Raw genomic sequence first — 6247 nt, forward strand, 5'->3', positions numbered from 1 at the left:
TAAATTAAGTCATTCCACAAGCACCTCACTTTCTTTCTTTCTTTTTTTTTTTAAACTTGTCCTCTCCAATAGTTGAGTGCCTCTTGTAACAATTGTAACAATTGGCCAGATTTTATTGTTACAATTGGAATTTATGGATCTTCAGACAGACTTGAGTGTATATTTGTATAAACTGCTTTTGTGTTTGAGGCTAAGCTTTATTTATGAAAATTACATTTTACACTTAAAATTTCCTTCGGGATTATTAAAGTTTATCTATCTATCTATCTATTTGTGTGCTGCAAGGTCGTGCAGTGGTTAGCGCTCTTGCCTCACAGCAATAAGGCCCCCGGTTGAAGTCCCGGCTGGGGGACATGAAAAACAGAACATCAATGTTCAATGGGGGACCTTTTTGTGTGGAGTTTGCATGTTCTCCCCGTGTATGCGTGGGTTTTCTCCGGGATCTCCGGCTTCCTCCCATCGTCCAAAAACATGCTTCATAGGTTGATTGGCAACTCTAAATTGGCCATAGGTGTGAGTGTGAGAGTGAATGGATGTGTGATTGTGGACATCCTACCCTGCGACAGACAGGCGACCTGTCCAGGGCATCCCCTGCCTTCGCCCACAAGTGGCCGGGATAGGCTCCGGCAGCCCGTGACCCCGAAAGGGAAAAACGGTATAGAAAATGAATGAATGAATATATTTGTGTGCATTCCTTGTTGGACCAGACGAGAGGCACGCCACCGCCTGGGAGTCCTGAGCCCCCACCCTCCCCCAACCCCAGAGGCAGGCCGGCACACCCCATGGTCAGTCCACACTGCGCACCAGTACAAACTGCCAGCCAGCCCCACCGAGGTCAAGAGGGGGGAAGTGGCAGAAACCGACCGCCCGAGTGGGAAGGCGGACGCAGGCGACCAGCGGAGGCCCCAGACAGGGCCAGGGTACGGTGAGCCTGAGGACCATGCTATAGTTGCTGTGAGCAATGATGGAAAAGATTGGGGTGTCCCGGTATGCCCAAGTGAGGGGCCCTGGCCCCCAGGGGATGCCGCCCAGCCCGCTCAGATGTTGTATACTCCCTCCCTGCATGGAAAAAGAGTTGCAAGATCAGGGTTGCAGGAGCCCCCACAGCGCTACCAACACCCCGGCAGCAGACGCAGGCCCGTCCCACTCAGTGTGGGGGGCAGGGGACAGGGAGCAACATGAGCATCCCCCTCTCGTTCTTGAAGCAATTGCAGAGAAAATTTGAAGTGGCCAGGGAAAGATCGGTCATTGTTTATTCATTCTCTTCCGTTTTGTCTCGGGGCTGCTGGAGCCTATCCTGGCCACTTATGGGTGAAGGCAGGTCAGGTCACCAGTCGCAGGACCACATATCACACAACCACACCTATGGACAATTTAGAGTTGCTAATTGACCTATGAAGGATGTTTTTGGATGATGGGAGGAAGCTGGAGACCCCGGAGAAAACCCACGCATGCACAGAGAGAACATGCAAACTCCACACAGAAAGGTCCCCCATTGATGTTCTGTTTCCAGTCCCCCAGCCGGGACTTGAACCGGGGGAATTCTTGCTGTGAGGCAAGAGCGCTAACCACTGTGCCACCGTGCAGCCAAGCATTGTTTATTGTTGTGTTCAAAACCCTGGAGGGCAAGGCAGAAGAAAAAGCATTAGCAGAATCTTCAAAGTGCTTATTAAAGTTATCTATCTTAAAGCTCTCCACTTTAATGGCATTTGGTAAATGTGAAAACACAGTTTTGTTTGCCATCGTTTTCACCATCTGCCAAAAAATCTTGGGGTCAGAAATAAAAATATTCAGATTTTACTTTCTGATATTTTGAGTACAATTATTCCACACCGTTCTGAAAGATTGCCAATCAAAAGTTTTCTTTTATGCCTTTGCTTAATGCCACAATGAGTGTTTAAAACAAATCAAGTCTACTAAGTCATTAACAATGTTGGGAGTAAATCGGTTTTCAATCCAAACTCTTTTTAAAGGAAGATGCCTGTGCAAGATGGAGATGTACCTTTAAAAAAAAAAAAACTTTTATACATCTGATTCTGTGCCATTTTTCTTGTATCAGATGCAAAGACCAACTTCCTGTATTGTGACCCCACAAATCTTTGTAAAAAAAAATAAAAAAGACCTGACTTACAAAAACAGACTTGTGAGCGTCAGTTTTAGCAATTTAAAAAACTGACAAATTCTTGCCTTTTATAATGATTTTATAATTTTGACTCAAAAAAAATCAGCAATCACAAGGAATCATTTTGAAAAAGGATAAGACAATCACTTCTTACGAATGAAACAAAGAAAATCTGGCACACCCTCCTTCAAACCAGTTGGTTTTTGTTTCCCTTTCTGCTTTTAACAATCTTGTGCTCTTATCTTTATCATCCGCAAACTTTGCTGAAAGTTGGAGAGCAATTTTTTGATGTCATGTTTTTTATTGTCAGCACTTTGTGATAAAATGTTGTGCAGTTGTTTTCAATTAAAAACATTTAGGAAATAAAAATAAAATATTTTATAACTTTGAGGATAAATGTGGAGATTAATGTGTGTTTGTTTTTTGCTAAAGAGGCAGATGTTTTTCATTCCCACAGTCCACCACAGCTAAAGAGGTCCCTGTTAGGAAAGTAATAAAAACATATCTATTCTTGCTGGAAACTAGGAGTTAGAAGGTGGAGGTTCCTCTACCAGAAAAAATAAAAATAAAAGTGATATCTTCCTGCCTCTAAAAAAATGAGTATAAATAGAAGAAAGAGGAGATAAAAAGTGAAACTTGAGGCATATTCTGTGCTATAATGTATTGATATTGAAATACACACACAATAGCAACACTGTCTGATTCACAGATAATAAAAAAGAAACATTATAAGTACAGTGTGTATATATTTCTTCACATCCCGAGAGTTAAACCAAAACCATTTTTTTACATTCAAACAGCAGTATGGAGTCAACGAGTTAAAATTGAGCACATGATAAATACAAGCCACAAACACCGTTCTAAATACTTTTTTTTCCCATCCAACATTTTACCAGAGTTACACAAAGGACTTCATGAAGAGCTGCATCAGACCTTTAGTTACATGAATCCACAATTTAAAGGAAAGGTACATTTGGCAGAAGATTCTTTCAATTCCATAGCTTGACAATCAAAAATTACTTTTAACTTAAACTATGATACTGCTTGTGTGCAGAATTCCTTTCATGACATAAAAGGGCAGAAACTTGAGCTCACGCAGTAAACCAAAATTTATAATAAAAAAATAAATCATTGATTCTCTTTAACCCTTGTGCTATCCCAGGCACTTTAACATTTGGAGTTGGGTCATCTAGACCCCACAAGACAGTGCGCTGAACCTTTTCTCTTCAATGATATGTGATCTTCACTGGTGTCCATGGATTACATGAAATCGTCTTCACCTTTATCCACCTTTGTCATGGCAGGGAGAACACGTCAATGTAAGGGTGAGGTCATAGCACAAGGGTTAAGCCTCAGGAGGAATCAAATGCTTTTGTTGATATCAGTTTTATGAGAAACAGAGGGACTTCCAGGCCTTTGCATTCATCATAGACCATTACCTTCGAGCACACCCACATCATGCTGCTGAACACAGGAAAAGCAGAGAACACACATACATGTAAGGGTCTAGAAGTGGCTGTGACATTTGATAAGCAGGACACAGATCCGGTAGTAGGAGATGAGCAACACCACCCTTTTTCACCTGAAAGTGTAGTCAATGGCTTCTGCATCCATTTAAACACAGTATACATAAATCATGCACGCATTCTCCAACATATTTAACTTCTGTGTATACACAAAAGTGGTGAGATGTTTTTAAAAATGTAGGTAATTTGGGAGTATCTCTTTTGTTTGACATAACGTTGAAAAAGTCCTTTATTTCCCCTCAAACTTAAAGACCCACTCTGATCATCTTTTGAGTGTTGATTATGCTGTTTTTAGCCAAAATCCCAAAAAATTCTCATTTGTTATAACATAGTTTTTGCGGAGTGGCAGTAGTTCTTTAGAAATTTGCCTTTAAGTTGTTGGGGGGACCGTTGTTCTCTGTTTACACGATCCCCCCCATAGCTTACAGCTGGTGCAACAAAAATGGCGACCAATAGTGGAGCTATGGAGCAAAGCAAGGAGCTTGTGGCCCGCAACGTGTATTTTGTATGTGACAATTAGGAATTTTTTCAGACGACATTTATCATGTTCCTGATTTACAATGATTTGAATAAAGAAATATTCAGAAATCTTTGTGAGCTAAATTTTCTTATTATATGTCCTTCATCATGAAATAAATGCCACAAGAACATGTTAAAAAAACAATTTTTATCAGAGTAGGTCTTTAAGATTTGAATGGGGAAGGATGCAGGAGCTAAAAAGAAGGGAGTAAAAAAGGAGTAGCGGCTTGTGAATTTAACAAATAATTTAGAACGTTTCTTTTCTTTGTTTATTAAATTCTCTTTTTCAGTTATTGTTTCAGTTAAATGTTATGTAAAAGAAAAAAGAATCTCTAGTTTAAATAACTACATTGTTTTACTTTATTTAAAATTTAGTTTTAAAAAGTAATCCTGAGATGTAAATAAATAAACTGACACAAACACTCTCCATGAACATGTGAACCTCCACTGGTTGCACAAGACGCTAGCCCTTCTTAAAGCCGGCACATGCGGGTGACGTATCCATGTGTTTGGTATTTTTCCACAGGTGTAAGGACGCTATTTGCATCCCGATTCCTTGTTGCTAAGCAGCACACTGTTGACTCTGGTATTTCAGGAGAAAAGCAGGGCATGTTAGAGGTAAATCACTGGTGTGTTACTGATATGTCAGCGTGAGGATGAGATGAGTTACCGACCAGGAGAAACCTGGACTGAGGTCAACAGTTAAATCCTCATTGCTAGCAAGCATGTGCTTTGAGCATGTTATGATACCCTTCTTTGTAAGTGTAGAGAGGCGCTCACCGGCTGTGCTTTTGGTAACCTGACATGCTGCAAAATATGTAGCAAAAGCCTAAACATGCTGTTTAGAGTCATCTGTATACAGTGGTGGAAAAATATGGTTGGTACTCCTCAGTTAAAGAAGGAAAGTCCACAATGCTCACTGAAATGACTTGAAACCTTTAAAAGTAACAATACATTAAAATGTATTGAGAATTAAATACAAAATCCCCCATTACTTTTGAGTTTTTGATTAACAGAATTATTTAAAAAAAGAAACTAATGAAATGGGGCTGGACAAAAATGATGGTACCTCCATAAAAATCTGAGAACTAATTGCCCAGGGGGTCATGATGAACTCAGGTATGTCCTTTAATTGACATCACAGCTGTTTTCAAACCCATAATCAGTCAGTCTGCCTATTTAAAGGGAGACAAATAGTCACGTTGCTGTTTGGTGAAAAGGTGTGTATCACACTGAATATGAACAACAGAAAGCCAAGGAGAGAATTGTCCCAGGACATTAGAAACAAAATTATAGACAAACATGGTAAAGGTAAAGGCTATAAAACCATCTCTAAGCAGCTTGAAGTTCCTGTGATGACAGTGGCACATATTATTCAGAAGTTTAAGACCCACGGGACAGTAGCCAACGTCCCTGGACGTGGCCGGAAGAGGAAAATTGAGGACAAATTGAGGAGATGGATAGTTGGAATTGTATCCAAAGAGCCCAGAACAACCTCCAAAGACATTAAAGGTGAACTCCTAGATCAAGGTACATCAGTGTCAGATCCCACCGTTCGTCATTGTTTGAGCCAGAGTGGACTTCATGGCAGACGACCAAGGAGGACACCACTGTTGAAAAGAAATCATAAAAAAGCCAGACTGGAATTTGCAAAAATGTATGTTGACAAGCCACGAAGCTTCTGGGAAAATGTCCTTTGGACAGATGAGACAAAACTGGAGCTTTTTGGTAAGACACATCAGCTTTATGTTCGAAGACTTAAAAATGAAGCATACAACGAAAAGAACACTGTCCCCACTGTGAAACATGGAAGAGGCTCAGTTCTGTTTTGGGGCTGCTTTGCTGCATCTGGCACAGGGTGTCTTGAAGTTGTGCAAGGTAAAATGAAATGTCAAGATTATCAAGGAATTCTGGATAGAAATGTACTGCCTAGTGTCAAAAAGCTTGGTCTCAGTCGCAGGTCACTGGTCTTCCAACAGGACAACGATCCAAAAATAACAGCCAAAAACCCCCAAGAATGGCTAAGAGAAAAGTGTTGGACTATTCTGAAGTGGCCTTCTATGAGCCCAGATCTGAGTCC

This window comes from Oryzias latipes, chromosome 21 (genome assembly GCF_002234675.1).
Source record: "Oryzias latipes chromosome 21, ASM223467v1".
Classification (NCBI taxonomy): domain Eukaryota; kingdom Metazoa; phylum Chordata; class Actinopteri; order Beloniformes; family Adrianichthyidae; genus Oryzias; species Oryzias latipes.